The 16333-nt window shown below is 40.5% G+C and overlaps 1 protein-coding gene across 2 annotated transcripts in view; it reads left to right on the plus strand.

Moving 5' to 3' along the window:
- Positions 1–16333, plus strand: part of ARSK (arylsulfatase family member K) — a 46351-nt gene that overhangs the window by 4353 nt on the left and 25665 nt on the right. The window lies entirely within an intron of this gene.

Below are 16333 nucleotides of genomic sequence, written 5' to 3' on the forward strand. Positions count from 1 at the left end.
GTGTTAATTTGGCACTTCACCTTTCTTTAATCTTCTTAAAATATTAAACTTGCTAATATGCTGATAATTTTGTTTTTCTTAAATATTAAAGGTCTATTAGAGTGATTATAAAATTTAGCCCACAATTTATTTTTAGTGAGTTTGTTATAAAGTGGCTACTGTATTATTTACAATCTGTTTAAAGGTTAGTCTTCTTGCTACTTGCCTTTGTCAGTTCATTCTAATGTGAGTCTATTGCAACCTTTTTTTTTTTTTTTTTACTAAATCCTCAAAAACCAAGCCGTCAAGCATGGTGGATAATAATGAGATCTAGAATCAGATTGCCTACTTTTGAATTCTAGTTTCTCTATTTACTACTAACCTGTAGTAATCTTGGGAACATTATCTAAGCTAAGGAACTTTGTTTGTTGTAAGGATAAAATGAAATAATATGTGCAGAAAAGAGCTAGCACTATAGGTCTGAGATGTCTATCCTTGGAAAGGTCTGCTTTCAAAGTTGGCTGACATCTGGGAACTTGAATTTCAAGAGTGTTCCCTATATTCCTTAACTGATAAAATGACTTCCTGAGTACCTAGAGTGTTTGTACAATGTAGTTGATGCTGAACACCTGCTTTCACTCTGGGAGTCTGGAGTTTTGGTATATTCTAGGCAGAAGGTGTCCACATCAGCCCCCAGTAACAACATAGGTATTGAGTTTCTAATGAGCTTTCTAGACCACACTTCACACATATTGTCACAGTTAGGTGGTGGGTGAGGTAAGTGTGTTCTCTGGGCAGTTTGTGCCTGGTTTCCTGTGAAATCACCCTAAGCATATCTTCCCTTTGTTGACTTTGCTTTGTGTCCTTTTTCGGTAATAAATCAATGCCACGAATAAAACTATTTGTTGACCTGTGGTGGCGCAGTGGATAAAGCATCGACCTGGAATGCTGAAGTCACGGATTCGAAACCCTGGGCTTGCCTGGTCAAGGCACATATGGGAGTTGATGCTTCCTGCTCCTCTCCTCCTCTCTCTCTCTCTCTTCTCTCCAAAATGAATAAATAAAATCTTAAAAAAAAAAAATAGGACTCCTGTGAGTCCTCCTAGAGAACTTAGGTGTGATTTTGGGGTCTCCCAACACTGTGACTCCTGGCACAAATGTATATACTAAGACCTAGAGCAATACCTCTTGCCCGCCAGGTGCTAATTGAGGGCTATGGTAATTATAGGGTAATTATAGTAGTGATGAGGATAATGCTAATGATTATAGTAAGTAAGAACCAGAGAAATAATTCAATAAAAGTAAGGGTGAGTGTTGTGAGATACTGTTACCCAAAAGTTCATATCCACCTGGAACTTTAGAATGTGACCTTATTTTGAAATTGATCCTGCCTGACCTCTGGTGGTACAGTGGATAAAGCATTGACCTGGAACGCTGAGGTTGCTGGTTCAAAACCCTGGGCTTGCCTGCTCAAAGCACATATAGGAGTTGATGCTTCCTGCTCCTCTCCCCTTCTCTCTCTCCTCTAAAATGAATAAATAAAATCTTTAAAAAAATAGATCCTATTTGCAGATTTAATTAGAGGTGAAATCATCGTTGATTTAGAGTGAATTTTAAATCCAAGGACTAGTGCTCATTGGAAGAGAAACGGACACAGACACACAGAGAGGCAGTGTGGAGACAGAGACATAGATGGAAATGGTCACAGCTACGAGCCCAAGAATGCTAAAGATTGCCAGGAGTTACCAAAGGCTAAGAAGAAGCAAGGAGCCTAACCAGGCTTTGGCTTAGTGGATAGAGCATCAGACTGGGATGCGGAGGACCCAGGTTCGAGACCCCGAGGTCACCAGCTTGAGCGCGGGCTCATCTGGTTTGACCAACACTCACCAGCTTGGACCCAAGGTCACCAGCTTGAGCAAAGCTTTACTCAGTCTGCTGAAGGCACACGGTCAAGGCACATATGAGAAAGCAATCAATCAATGAACAACTAAGGTGTCGCAATAAAAAAAACTGATGATTGATGCTTCTCATCTCTCCTGTCTCTCTATTTCTCTCTGTGACTCTCTTTCTAAAAAAAAAAAAAAAAGAAGAAGAAGAAGCAAGGAAAAGTTCTTCCCTAGAGCCGTTAGAGCAGCAATTTTCAACTGGTGTGCTGCAAGAATTTTTATAGCATGTCATACGTGACAATTTAAGTCAGGAGGACTGACCTCTTTTCCCTTAGGTTGTCAAATAAAAAAATAACAGCCAACACAACAATAACCAGCCAGTGTGAATGAGTCAAAATTATACCTATTTTTTGTCAGATCAGCAAAATATATATTTATACTATAAATATACAGTAAAATATACATATAAATATATATTATACAGGAAATAATATATTTTTACTACCTCTGGCTAACATAGAAGAATATATTTTTCGTAATCAGATTATGTGTGCTATGGGATAGAAAGGTTGAGAATTGCTGCTTGGAGGGAGTGCGGTCCTGCCAGCAGCCTGGTGTCAGATGTCTGGCCTCCAGAACTGAGGGAATCCATTTCTGTTGTTTTCATCCACCCAGTTTGTCCTCATTTCTTACAGCCGCCTGAGGAAACTAACGCATTGAGCTTTGGATAACAGAGACTAAAATAATCGAAGAATGTGAGTGGGGCTGGTTTCCCAGCGCCCTTTTGTTCAGGGCCTCACTTCATTGTAATGTTGATGAGATGCCCTAGAAAATACTGTTTTCTGGTATCAATCGGCCAGTGGTAAAATTGGTTTTGTCATTTCACTAAAGTCACAGAAACAGTTGATGATACTAAGTGAGGATTTACTGTATTTATCTTGCTTTTCTGGTTATTGTTATATTTCTTTCCTTTTCCATCTTCCAAAATCTAAAAGATATCAAAACTAGAAGCCCAGAAGTAATCCTGACTTCCCCACCCATCTTCTAATCCATCACCGGATAATGTCAGCTCTACTTATAAAATATTTCTCCAAATTGTTTACTTCTCATCCTCTCTGCCAAGTACTGCCATCTCTTGCCTAAATTATTGAAATGGCCTCCTCACTTCCTTTCTTCTGACTTGTTTTCTATAGGCAGCCAGAGTGATCATTTAAAATATATCCATTTGATCAAATGATTTACCTGCTTAAAATCTTTCACTGGTTTCTATCTCACCAGGTAGACTAAAATCCCAAATCCACAACATTGTTTGTAAGACCCTACAACACCTGGCCCCTGTGCAGAGGTGGGGTAAGTTTGGTTGAGGCCCCGGGCACAGAAGAAAATATTGGGCCCCTTAAAAAAAGAGAGAGACAGGGAAAATAAAAATACAGGTTAACCATATTTTTAAATAAATAAAAAATATTATGTACTATTTTTTTTTTTTTTTTTGTATTTTTCTGAAGCTGGAAACGGGGAGAGACAGTCAGACAGACTCCCGCATGCGCCCGACCGGGATCCACCCGGCACGCCCACCAGGGGGCGACGCTCTGCCCACCAGGGGGCGATGCTCTGCCACGACCAGAGCCACTCTAGCGCCTGGGGCAGAGGCCAAGGAGCCATCCCCAGCGCCCAGGCCATCTTTGCTCCAATGGAGCCTTGGCTGCGGGAGGGGAAGAGAGAGACAGAGAGGAAGGAGAGGGGGAGGGGTGGAGAAGCAGATGGGCACTTCTCCTGTGTGCCCTGGCCAGGAATTGAACCCGGGACTTCTGCACACCAGGCTGACGCTCTACCACTGAGCCAACCGGCCAGGGCTAATAAAAAATATTCTGTACTATTAATGTTAAAATTGCACACATGAAATCAAACTTGGTGTCATTAGAAAAAAGTGTCAAGTTGGGGTTTTACGGGGCCCTCAGAAGTCGGGGCCCAGGGTGCTCGCCCGGTGCGCCCCCGTTAAATCCGCCTCTGCCCCCGAGTGCCTCCAGGTTTATTTAGTACCGCTCTCTTACTCCTTCAGTATGTGCTTGGTCTTTATTTAAATCCTTGAACATGCTTTTTACTACCTCCGATGATTGATAAGCTAGTCCTGAGCGGAGCGCTCTTCCCCTGCTCTGCCTGGCTAACAAAGCAGAAAGGGGGGAGGGAAGAGTGTGGTGGGAGGGGCACAAGCTATGAATCGTCAAAACAGTTAAGTGCCAGCTGCCTTGCCTACCATCGGGAGAAGTTACTTAACCGCTCTAAGTGTCCGTGTTCTTACCTGTACCTGGGGTTAATAATACCTACCTCTTTGAATTACTGTCATTTTTAAATGAGTTAATAAGATTATATAAAAGAATTGAGTGAAATAATACAAAGTATTTAACAGTTCCTGGTACAAAGTAAGTATTTAATCAATGTAAAATATTGTTGTTATAAAATGGCTTAACCAGAATAATTATAATATAATACATAACTTTTTTTTTAAGTTCATTGCACTGTATTTATTTCATGCAGTTTTACAAATTTCTCTTTAAAATCCTTCTCCTTTTTATAAAATAAGGCTATTTTATAAAGTAAAATACAACTATTCATGTTATCCTACTTGAAATTCTTCCTCGGTTTCCTCAATCAATCCAATAAAAAGAATCTGAAGTTGAACCCCTTGTCCTCCCTGTTATCATCATTCTTTCTGAAATGGTTAAAATATAGCCTGAACTTGATTCTTCAGTGTGATCATTTTTGAAGGGCAAGGACCCTGTCTTTTCCCTTGCTGTATTCCCACGGCCAGTAGTGCTAGTGCGTTACAGGCGCACAATTAAATTTTGGGGGAACAAATGAATGAAATAAAAAGTTATGTTGCTCTACCTATAGCTTATTATTTGATAAACACTGATATTCTGTTTAACCGAGAGTCAGATCACCTGTTCATTATTAGTATTTTGTATATATCTTCAAGTTATAGAATATGTCCTGTTTTTCAGTGTTTAAAAAATTTTAAATATCCTTTATTTTCCTAAGTTGTTTCTCATTTGGAATTCTTTTTTTTTTTTAAATAATTTTATTTTTAATGGGGCGACATCAATAAATCAGGATACATATATTCAAAGATAACAACTCCAGGTTATCTTGTCGTTCACTTATGTTGCATACCCATCACCCAAAGTCAGATTGTCCTCCATCACCTTCTATCTAGTTTTCTTTGTGCCCCTCCCCCACCCCCTTCCCCTCTCCCTCTCCCCCCTCCCCCCGTAACCACCACGCTCTTATCAATGTCTCTTAGTTTCAATTTTATGTCCCACCTACATATGGAATAATGCAGTTCCTGGTTTTTTCTGATTTACTTATTTCACTTCGTATAATGTTATCAAGATCCCACCATTTTGCTGTAAATGATCCGATGTCATCATTTCTTATGGCTGAGTAGTATTCCATAGTGTATATGTGCCACATCTTCTTTATCCAGTCATCTATTGACGGGCTTTTTGGTTGTTTCCATGTCCTGGCCACTGTGAACAATGCTGCAATGAACATGGGGCTGCATGTGTCTTTACGTATCAATGTTTCTGAGTTTTGGGGGTATATACCCAGTAGAGGGATTGCTGGGTCATAAGGTAATTCTATTTTCAGTTTTTTGAGGAACCACCATACTTTCTTCCATAATGGTTGTACTACTTTACATTCCCACCAACAGTGGATGAGGGTTCCTGTTTCTCATTTGGAATTCTTAAATTAGTAAAAGGAAAAGAGTCACTTAAATGTTATTTCAGAGGTCAAAGATGGTTTTCAGAATAATAACTGCTTACAGCATAGTTTCATTTACTCACCCTCCTACCAGTGAAATTGAAATAAACTATCAGGACTGTTTGTATGAGTGCTCTACCCACACAGTCATATGGCTGACAAATAGGTCAAGGCTTCAGATAATAGCATGTCTGCTAAGGTTATATGAATCAGGGCTTATTGTCTTTCAGCTATTTCTGTGAAAGTTTAAAAATTGATCTTGGGGGAAATATTCTCTTAATATCAAACTTCATAAATAGGAGCATTCAGTGTTTTTGATAGACTGACTCTCAAAGTCAAAACTCAAGTTTTTATAACTTTTGCTCCATTGAAATGGACTCTTTTTGATCTGTTTACATTTTCAGCCAGAAATGCAAGTTTTTTAGTTTATTACTATAATGGCCTCTTGTTCCTTTTAGGCATCAAGTGAGGCTTTCTTTTTGTACCAGGTTAGGAACACTAGTCCAGCTCTGTGTCCCTTAGTCTAATAATATACTCCCACATTGGGAGTTCTAAGGGCTGCACAATTGTTTCTTCCAGACCATTGTTAGTCAAGTACTGGTAGTACTGCTCATTAAGATGCCACTAACTGATTAGAAGACCTTGAGCAGGTTATTTATCTACACTCACAAAACTTAAGGGATATTTAAAAATGAATATGAAGCGATAAAAAAAAGAAGCATTTCTGACCTGTGGTGGCGCAGTGGATAAAGCGTCAACCTGGAATGCTGAGGTCGCAGGTTCAAAACCCTGGCCTTGCCTGGTCAAGGCACATATGGGAATTGATGCTTCCTGCTCCTCCCTCCCCTTTCTCTCTCTCTCTCTCTCACTCTCCTCTCTAAAAAAAAATTAAATTAAATTAAATTAATAAATAAAAAAAAAGAAGCATTTGTTCTTTTTTTTTTTTTTTTGTATTTTTCTGAAGCTGGAAACGGGGAGGCAGTCAGACAGACTCCCGCATGCGCCTGACCGGGATCCACCCGGCACGCCCACCAGGGGGCGATGCTCTGCCCATCTGGGGCGTTGCTCTATTGCGACCAGAGCCACTCTAGCGCCTGAGGCAGAGGCCATGGAGCCATCCCCAGGGCCCGGGCCATCTTTGCTCCAATGGAGCCTCGTTTGCGGGAGGGGAAGAGAGAGAGAGGAAGGAGGGGGGGGGGGTGGAGAAGCAGATGGGCGCTTCTCCTGTGTGCCCTGGCTGGGAATCGAACCTGGGACTTCCGCATGCCAGGCCGACGCTCTACCACTGAGCCAACCGGCCAGGGCCTGCATTTGTTCTTTTTTATTAAATAAGAACATCAGAAAGGTAAATGACAAGTCAAAGAAAGTTGTTTGGTTATGTAAATGAGATGCAAAGCCAACTTTTATTTCATTGGTGAAAATGCACTATACAAAAGGCTGAAAGTACAGGAGTATCTCTGCACGTTCCCTGATCCCCTAATTTTTGTGAGCAGTGTACTTAGCATTCCAGGCTCATCAAATGAGCTTACACTAGATGACTTTTTCCTTTCTGAAATTGTGACTTTAATGGAGTACAGTTAAGTTGTTTATAAACTCCTAATACTCATCTGCCCCCCCATCATATTATATGTATCTATACTATGCTTACAGTAGTTTTATAGGTTCATATTTGCTACATCTTCTTAGCAACTGAAAGAAAACATTTGTATTTAATTCATTAGGTGGGTGGATCACTTTTGCTATAAAGTAAAACTTCTGCCAATATATTGCCAATATTTAAAACAGTGGCTCTAGACCAAAGGCCATTTTCATCCCAGAAGACATCTGACAATGTCGGGGGACACTTTTGGTTGCCAGCCCTGGGCGAATGCTGCTGGCATCTAGAGGAAGAGGCCAAGGTTGCTGCTAACAGTCAGTGCTGCACAGGACGCCCCCCAGTCCCCAGCAAAGAACTGTCAGGCCCAGAATGTCAGTAGTGCAGAATTTGAGAAACCATGATCTAAAACCAAGTATTTTATACTTGTCAGCCTTAGGAATGTCACACTTACTATCACACCTGCATTTTTTTAATCTTAAATTTATTCTTCCATATTCTAAGGGATCAGACGAAGTTGAGACTAGTATGTCAATTTTTTAGAGTTAACAGAACCAAAGAAAATGTTAATTTGGAAGTTAAAGAATTATAAGGTAATTGCCCTGGCCGGTTGGGTCAGTGGTAGAGCGTCAGCCTGGCGTGCAGGAGTCCCGGGTTCAATTCCTGGCCAGGGCACACAGGAGAAGCACCCATCTGCTTCTCCACCCCTCCCCCTCTCCTTCCTCTCTGTCTCTCTCTTCCCCTCCCGCAGCCGAGGCTCCATTGGAGCAAAGTTGGCCCGGGCGCTGAGGATGGCTCCATGGCCTTTGCTTCAGGCGCTAGAATGGCTCTGGTTGCAACAGAGCATCGCCTCCTGGTGGGCGTGCCAGGTGGATCCTGGTCGGGCGCATGTGGGAGTCTGATTGCCTCCCCGTTTCCAACTTCAGAAAATACAAAAAAAAAAAAAAAAGGGGAATTATAAGGTAATTAATTTCATATAGACATTTTAAAACCTAGATTTTTTTTTTTTTTGATTTTTTTTTACAGAGAGAGAGAGTCAGAGGGATAGATAGGGACAGACAGACAGGAACAGAGAGAGATGAGAAGCATCAATCATCAGTTTTTTGTTGTGGCACCTTAGTTGTTCATTGATTGCTTTCTCATATGTGCCTTGACTGCGGGCCTTCAGCAGACCGAGTAACCCCTTGCTGGAGCCAATGACCTTGGGTCCAAGCTGGTGGGCTTTTTGCTCAAACCAGATGAGCCCGCGCTCAAGTTGGCGACCCTGGGGTCTCGAACCTGGGTGCTCTGCATCCCAGTTGGACGCTCTATCCACTGCACCACCGTCTGGTCAGGCAAAACTAGATTTCTAAGATCAATACAATTTAATAAAGAACTTGAATATTAAGTAATATTTTTTAAAGTACTACTACTAAAAGGTGATCTTTAAGTTAGTTACAAAAGTAAAATCAGATATACGCAATACGTATATAGCAAATATTTGTTGAACCACCTACTCTGTACCAGACACTATTTTTAAATGATGAGAATACAATGGGCAGAGCATCGCCCCCTGGTGGGCGTGCCAGATGGATCCCGGTCAGGCACATGCGGGGAGTCTGTGTCTCTGCCTCCCTGCTTCACACTTCAGAAAAATACACACATACAAAAGATGGGTCTCTTACATGGAACTTACATTCCTGTGACATCAGAAGAGAATTTAAACAAGTTGCTGTCTTTCCTAGCTAAAAGTTTAAAACCTAAAATCCAATTCTTCTTTACTTCATCTTACTCCCACAGTAATTATGTATGTTCTAAATTCATATAGTTTTGGGTTTTTCTGAAGCCAGTTCTCAACAGGCAACTGTTAATCCTCTCAAACAAATTTTAAAAGGCCTACTTCTAAAATGAGAGAGTTGCTATGGAAAAAACTCAAGCTAGCACCTCTTGGCAAACGGCAAAGGGAAGCGGAGGATAGACTGCTAGCACCACCCCTCCTGCGCCAGCAGCATCGCAGTTTTCTAAATAGAACCTAAGTGACCAAGAGGAGAGCGAGAGAACTCAAGAACAGCAACCACAGCGCCCTCTCTCAGTCCCTCGAATTCTGCAGCCTAAGGAGTAAGTGTGTTTACCTAGCTACGTCCACTATTATTTAATAATCTGGTATCTATACCTTTAGGTCAGTTTTCTGACCCATACTTTCTGATTTTATTCTATTCTTTTCCCATGATGAAGAAAGACATTCATTCCTTCGATCATTTTAGAAGCTTTTTTAGACCTACTCCCCCCCACACACACACACAACCTTATCTTTATTGATACTCAGTATCTAGAACAGCTTACATAATTCTGGGTGCATTCTCAGCATGATATTTATGACAGTGGAAGAGCCTGCTGTTGTTTTGGCTTTGTTTTGTTATTCCAGAACTCTCCCTCTGATGACTAGAAAATTCTTGGCAGAAGCAGCTTCTGGAGCTGTCTTCAGATTGCTGTCTACCATGACTAGTTTCCTGTAACACGAGTGACAGCTCTGAGCCCACAACCTCAGTCCAATTCTTGGATTTTTTTCCCCGTTTAATTATTAAAGTTTAATATTTAGCTGCCCATAATAGATTTTATCTTCTACTTTTTGCCAGTCTTAGCCATTTGAGGATTTATAAATTTATCTTAATCTACTTGGAAAGAGCCTGAAATTATTTAATCTGGAGATTTAGCTTTTTCAGTTTAATTAACTTTAGCATTAACCAGATATGAACTAACTGAAGAGATTTATAGTTTAAAATAGGAGGTTAAAAAATAGGTCTAGATAACTACATCAAAGGGGAAAATGTGGTAAGTGCTGATTAGCGGAGGAAGCAATCCCATACAGATTTTTTGAAAGGGTGGGAGAAGAGGCTGTAAGTTACTGTATTTAACCTGTGCTAAGGTGCACAGCTCTCACTATCTAACATCTCTGAAAGTTTAGTGCATCTTAGAACTGATAAAAATTCCCTTATATATTGGCAATGTTTTTCCTTAATAGTATACATTTTTTAAAGTACATTTTACCTCAGGGGTCGGGAACCTTTTTGGCTGACAGAGCTATGAACGCCACATACTTTAAAATGTAATTCCGTAGGAGCCATACAACGACCCATGTACATTACGTATTATCCAATAAAAATTTGGTGTTGTCCCGGAGGACAGCTGTGATTGGCTCCAGCCACCCGCAACCATGAACATGAGCGGTAGGAAATGAATGGATTGTAATACATGAGAATGTTTTATATTTTTAACGTTATTATTATTTTTATTAAAGATTTGTCTGTGAGCCAGATGCAGCCATCAAAAGAGCCACATCTGGCTCACGAGCCATAGGTTCCTGACCCATGCTTTACATTAACAGTATTTTAAATTTAATCAACTCTCAGAAGTAGAGCATCACTAGGCTCAAATGGGGGACAGGAAGGACAAACTAATAAACAAAGGCATCCAAGGAGGAAGAAAACAAACTTTTTGGAGCAGTGGTCCCCAACCCCCAGGCCACGGACTGGTACCGGTCCATGGGCCATTTGGTACCGATCCGCAGAGAAAGAATAAATAACTTACATTATTCCTGTTTTATTTATATTTAAGTCTGAAAGATGTTTTATTTTTTAAAAATGACCAGATTCCCTCTGTTACATCCATCTAAGACTCACTCTTGATGCTTGTCTCGGTCACGTGATACATTTATCCGTCCCACCCTAAAGGCCGGTCCGTGAAAATATTTTCTGACATTAAACCGGTCCATGGCCCAAAAAATGTTGGGGACCACTGATCTGGAGGACATTGGATCAACCAGAATTCCTATAAGGAAACACTGAAAGGCGAGGCTTTAAACTTATGTGAGGACTTAATAACAGACCGAGGCAACTGGCAGAAAATAACCTGCGTGTTTCTTCACATAAGCTGAATTTTATAACCTCCATAAAGTTTTGTTCTTTAAAAAAAATAGTAATTGCCTTGTAATGTTTCTGTTCTATTAGTTTCATCCTTGAACATATTTTTTGCCCAACTGTTTTAGACGAATTTTTTGGAATTCATGTAATTCCTTGATTGATCTAATCTGCCATCCCTTAAAAGTAATATCTACCATATCCCAAGTTAGATTAAAGCAAAACCAGAATGTATTAAAAAATAACGTTAAAGGGAAAATTTTTTCTCAACCAGACAAGGTAATTAAAAATTGATGTCTGTCAACAAAGAAAGAACAAAACTCATTAATAGCAGTCAGGAAAACTAAAAAATAGTCCAGATCTAATTTAGTATGAAGGCAAGTATTATTATAACCCAGAATAATAGCTTATTTTTATATTGACAATCCTTAGTCATTTAATACAAGATTTAACTGATAAAAATGTTTAAAGTAATACTATGTGAGGAAGCAAAGGACAATACTAGCCCAACTGGCTAAGTGTGTGTGTGTGCGCGTGTGCGTGTGCGCACGTGTGCATGCGCATGTAAGAGAGAGAGAGTTTCTTACAATGAGAAAGCCCCAGGACCTGGGCAGTTAGCTCAGTCTGTGAGAGCGCTGTTCCGGAACACCAAGGTTGTCCACGGCGCATACAAGGGGCAGTCTATCAGTGCACAACTAAGGGGAACAACAAACGAATGCTTCTCTCTGTCTCTGTCTCTCTCTCTCTCCCCTCCCTCCTCTCTCTGTCTCTCTAAAATCAATCAATAACAAAAAGCCTCAACTTTCAGGAAAATTCAGCTTTCTAAAAATATCATAACCCAGAATAATAGCTTATTTTCATATTGACAATCCTTAGTCATTCAATACAAGATTTAAACAAGAGAAATGTTTGAAGTAGTACCATATACCTTTACGGCTTGGAGTCTAGAGTACACCAGAGTCATGCCATAGAGCCAGGCTGGCCATGACACTGCTGCTGGCGGCACTGTTGTCATCATTAATCTTTGTTATTCCTATGTCTTTTTGTCACTCCCTGAAGATTCAGAATCTCAGGACCTGAGTATCAAATAGGCAAGATTAGGTCATTTGCCAACTTACTCCCTAAATGCCTGGGATCATGGTGAGAATACATCACTCCTGCTTCAGCTTCCGCAGTGGGAGATGGCATCTTCCCTCTCATACAAAACCCACGCACAGGGAAATCTCTTCCAAAAGGCAGGTGATGTGGAGGACATGCAACATCCTTCACTGGACTGTCTTGGTAGCCCTTCACCAACAATTGTAGACATGATGACATGTGTTGTGCAGTAACTGCTTGGCAAATTCTTAGTGACAGATGTACTAGAGAACAGCTCACCCACTTTGTCTTGCAGACTTGATGGAATTCTGATCAGGTGATATTTTCTGTATAATATTGAAAAGCAGAAGCTTACAAAACTTTTAAATGTTAGAGTTGCTCAAATTGGTATGTTAAATTACTTTGAAGGTACTGTATAAGAAAAATCTCCCCCCTTTTTGATAAAAAGGTAGTGATGGATCTAAACCATTATAGTCACAGCCAAACTCTTTTATCACAGTTGCTTTTTCCACAAAGTAGCATATGGGCCTTTATTTTTAAAAGTATAGTAGTAGAAATGCGGTGGTAATACCATTCTGGTCGTTAAGCGAGTCGCCTCAAGCTCTTGCCTAGCATGCTTACAGAATTTGTTAGGCACATGGTAGGCATTCCATGAATTATTTCTCGAATATACTTAAAAAGGCTCCCTTTATTTAAGTAAGACCAAACTGCAGAGAGCATTGCTGTCAAGGGCTATAATCATTGTAAGAATTCAAAGTTATAAATATTGATGCTCTCATTGTCATGAACTCACTAGCACACTAGCAGATGACTGGGCTGAAGCTCACAGCCTAAAAGCCATTATGTCCCTAAGTGTTCAGCACCACACTCATGCAAAATAAAACACACTTAAACTCTAATTACTATTATTATGTAGCATTTTATTATATAGTTGCATAATGTTTATAATAAACATATAATAAAATAAATATACGTGCTCGATAATATATTAATAACAGTATAATTACTAATATATAACATGTTATTATAACTTACTATAAAGTATATTGATATTATATGCATATTATATGTGTTATAATATTAATATCTTTCTATTGTTTAGTGGCAAAAAAAATCCATGATTTTAATCAGATTTATGAAGAGCTCTATGAATAAAAAGGATAAGAGCACCAATTCCTGTGATTTCACACACACAAAAAAGTTGTAACTAGTAAAATTAATCAATGGGAAAACATACATATATAGGGCATTTAAATAATGTATATTGAAAAGTGATGTTCCAGTCTGAATTTGCCAGAGTTGGTATTATTTGTTCAAATAAAACAGACTGCAGGCCCTGGCCGGTTGGCTCAGCAGTAGAGCATCGGCCTGGCGTGCGGGGGACCCGGGTTCGATTCCCGGCCAGGGCACATATAGGAGAAGCGCCTATTTGCTTCTCCACCCCCCACCCCCTCCTTCCTCTCTGTCTCTCTCTTCCCTTCCCGCAGCCAAGGCTCCATTGGAGCAAAGATGGCCCGGGCGCTGGGGATGGCTCCTTGGCCTCTGCCCCAGGCGCTAGAGTGGCTCTGGCCGGGGCAGAGCGAGGCCCGGAGGGGCAGAGCATCACCCCCTGGTGGGCAGAGCGTCGCCCCTGGTGGGCGTGCCAGGTGGATCCCGGTCGGGCGCATGCGGGAGTCTGTCTGACTGTCTCTCCCCGTTTCTAGCTTTAGAAAAATACAAAAAGGAAAAAAATAAATAAAAAGAATAAAAAAAACAGACTGTTGTGATATAAATCTAAGGAAGATGGACAACACCCTTTAAGTTCCTTAAAAATGGTATGTGTGTTTCTCCCAACTTTGAGAGAAGAGTAATTCATGGGAATAAGTATGGATTCCTTTTTCTCTTACAGAATATATTAGGCTGATATTATTTGCAAGGGCATTATTCAGAATTGTAATCTTCCATGCAAGAGACGTATCTAAGATGTTATCTGTTACAATCTCATCAGTAACAATGATTGTGTGTGTGTGTCCGTGTATACAGTAACAATGATTGTGTGTGTGTGTCCGTGTATAAGTGAGAGAGAGTGAGAGCACTCTCCACAGTCTAAGGTAGTTAATTATCTTAGCAATCTTAGGAAGCTGAAGGTTTAAGTCTAGGTTCCAAATTTGTTTTGAAATAAAAGTTATGTTCTCATCAATTTTAATGTGTGATATTTTTTTCAGATGAGATTGTTACTCTGCGCTGTGGGCTGACCGTATCCAGGGCTACAGCAGTAGAATTTGGCACTTTGGTATAGGAAACCCACACACAATGGCACCTATACAAATATATGCAATAATTAGTTGGTAATGTGTTAGGTAGTTTTGTTTTCCATTTTTATTAGGACGAGATTTTGGTGTTAAAAAACTAATCAAACTACTGACTATTGGATAGTGTGTTTAGCCATGACCTTCTTTTCTGGACTCAAACCAAGGTAGAATAATCCTATTTATGGGCTACTATGGAAACTATTTTGATTATTCTGTGTAAAATTTGAGGAATTTTTTCCCGTAAAAGAATTCTTACACTGTTAAATAGAGCAGTGCAATTCAACTTCAATGTGCATAAAAATCACCTGGACTTCCTGTTAAATAGCTTCTCTGATACAGTGGATCGGGGTGGTGCCTGAGACTCTGCATTTGTACAATGTCCCTGGTGCTGCTGGTGCTGCTGGTCCTTGGACCACTCTTGGGAGTAGCAGAGATATAAAGAACCAGACCTCAGGTCAGCACCTCCTCAGGGGGAAGTAGGACAAGGTGTGACCAACCGTGAATGCCTTTATGAGAAATGTGCTTATTTGGTGTGTCCCTGTGAGAAGAGAGGCACCCTCTTAACATTTCTGCCAAGAAGTGAAGTAGATCTTGGACCACTTAGGAGGGACATTGGACAAAATGACACATTGAAGCTTCTGTAAGTTTATAGAAAACAGTCTTTTAGAAAGGTATACATTGCATCCGAGCTCCTCCCTGAGGCTAAATTAGAGTCCACTGTACACTCGTGAAAGAAAGAGAACGGAAAAGGCAAGGAACATCTTACTATTATTAAAACAGTAGCTTTGACCTCATGGATCCCCTGAAAGCTTCTTGGGTTCTTGCAGAGAACCCTGGGTCACACTTTAAGAAATGCTGGCATACAGGAAGCTACACATTGTATGTTCATGTCTATTACAAGTAACTGTAAACTTATAATGAGAGGAGCTAATAAATCATTATCTAAACCACAGTAGTTTTGGTTCCTTCCCGTTAGTAGAAGCCCTTTTTGTCTTGATTGAAACTGTACTCTTGAGCCTGACCAGGCGGTGGCACAGTGGATAGAGCATTGGACTGGGATGCAGAGGACCCAGGTTCAAAACCCCAAGGTCGCCAGCTTGAGCGCGGGCTCATCTGGTTTGAGCAAAGCTCACCAGCTTGAGCCCAAGGTCACTGGCTTAAGCAAGGGGTCACTCGGTCTGCTGTAACCGCCCCCTCCATCAAGGCACATAAGAGAAAGCAATCAATGAACAACTAAGGTGCCACTACGAAGAACTGATGCTTCTCATCTCTCTCCCTTCCTGTCTGTCTGTTCCTGTCTCTCTCTGTCTCTATCACAAAAAAAAAAGAAAGAAAAAGAATGAAAGAAATTGTACTCTTGATATCCCAGACAAAGCACATAGAAATGGAAAGGAAAAAAATTGTTCAAAATATCCACATTGGTTAAGTAATGATAAAGTTTATATTTGGAGGAGGTTACAGCAATTAATGGTGGTGGAGGGTATGCAGAGAAAGACAGCACTTAGAACACCACCACAAGGAAGCAGAGCTAAGCACAAGGCCAGAAGACACTGTTTCCTGGCGCAACAGTCTGGCCTACTTAAAAGGGGATTGGACACACTAGTTGTTTAGTAAAGAGAATTATAATTTAAAAAAAACTATCTGTTACAATAATTATAGTTGGTTATAAAGTTGCATATTCACATTCCCTTTCCCCATTTTCATCATTTGTGTTATTACTGACCAGGAGCTGAGCTGAGAAGCACAGCGCCTGTTAACAGCCCACTGCTTATTCTGTGTTGACTGTGCTACTGTGCTTAACTGGAGCCCTGGAGGCTGGGATAGCCC

Source organism: Saccopteryx leptura, chromosome 4 (genome assembly GCF_036850995.1).
Source record: "Saccopteryx leptura isolate mSacLep1 chromosome 4, mSacLep1_pri_phased_curated, whole genome shotgun sequence".
Classification (NCBI taxonomy): Eukaryota; Metazoa; Chordata; class Mammalia; order Chiroptera; family Emballonuridae; genus Saccopteryx; species Saccopteryx leptura.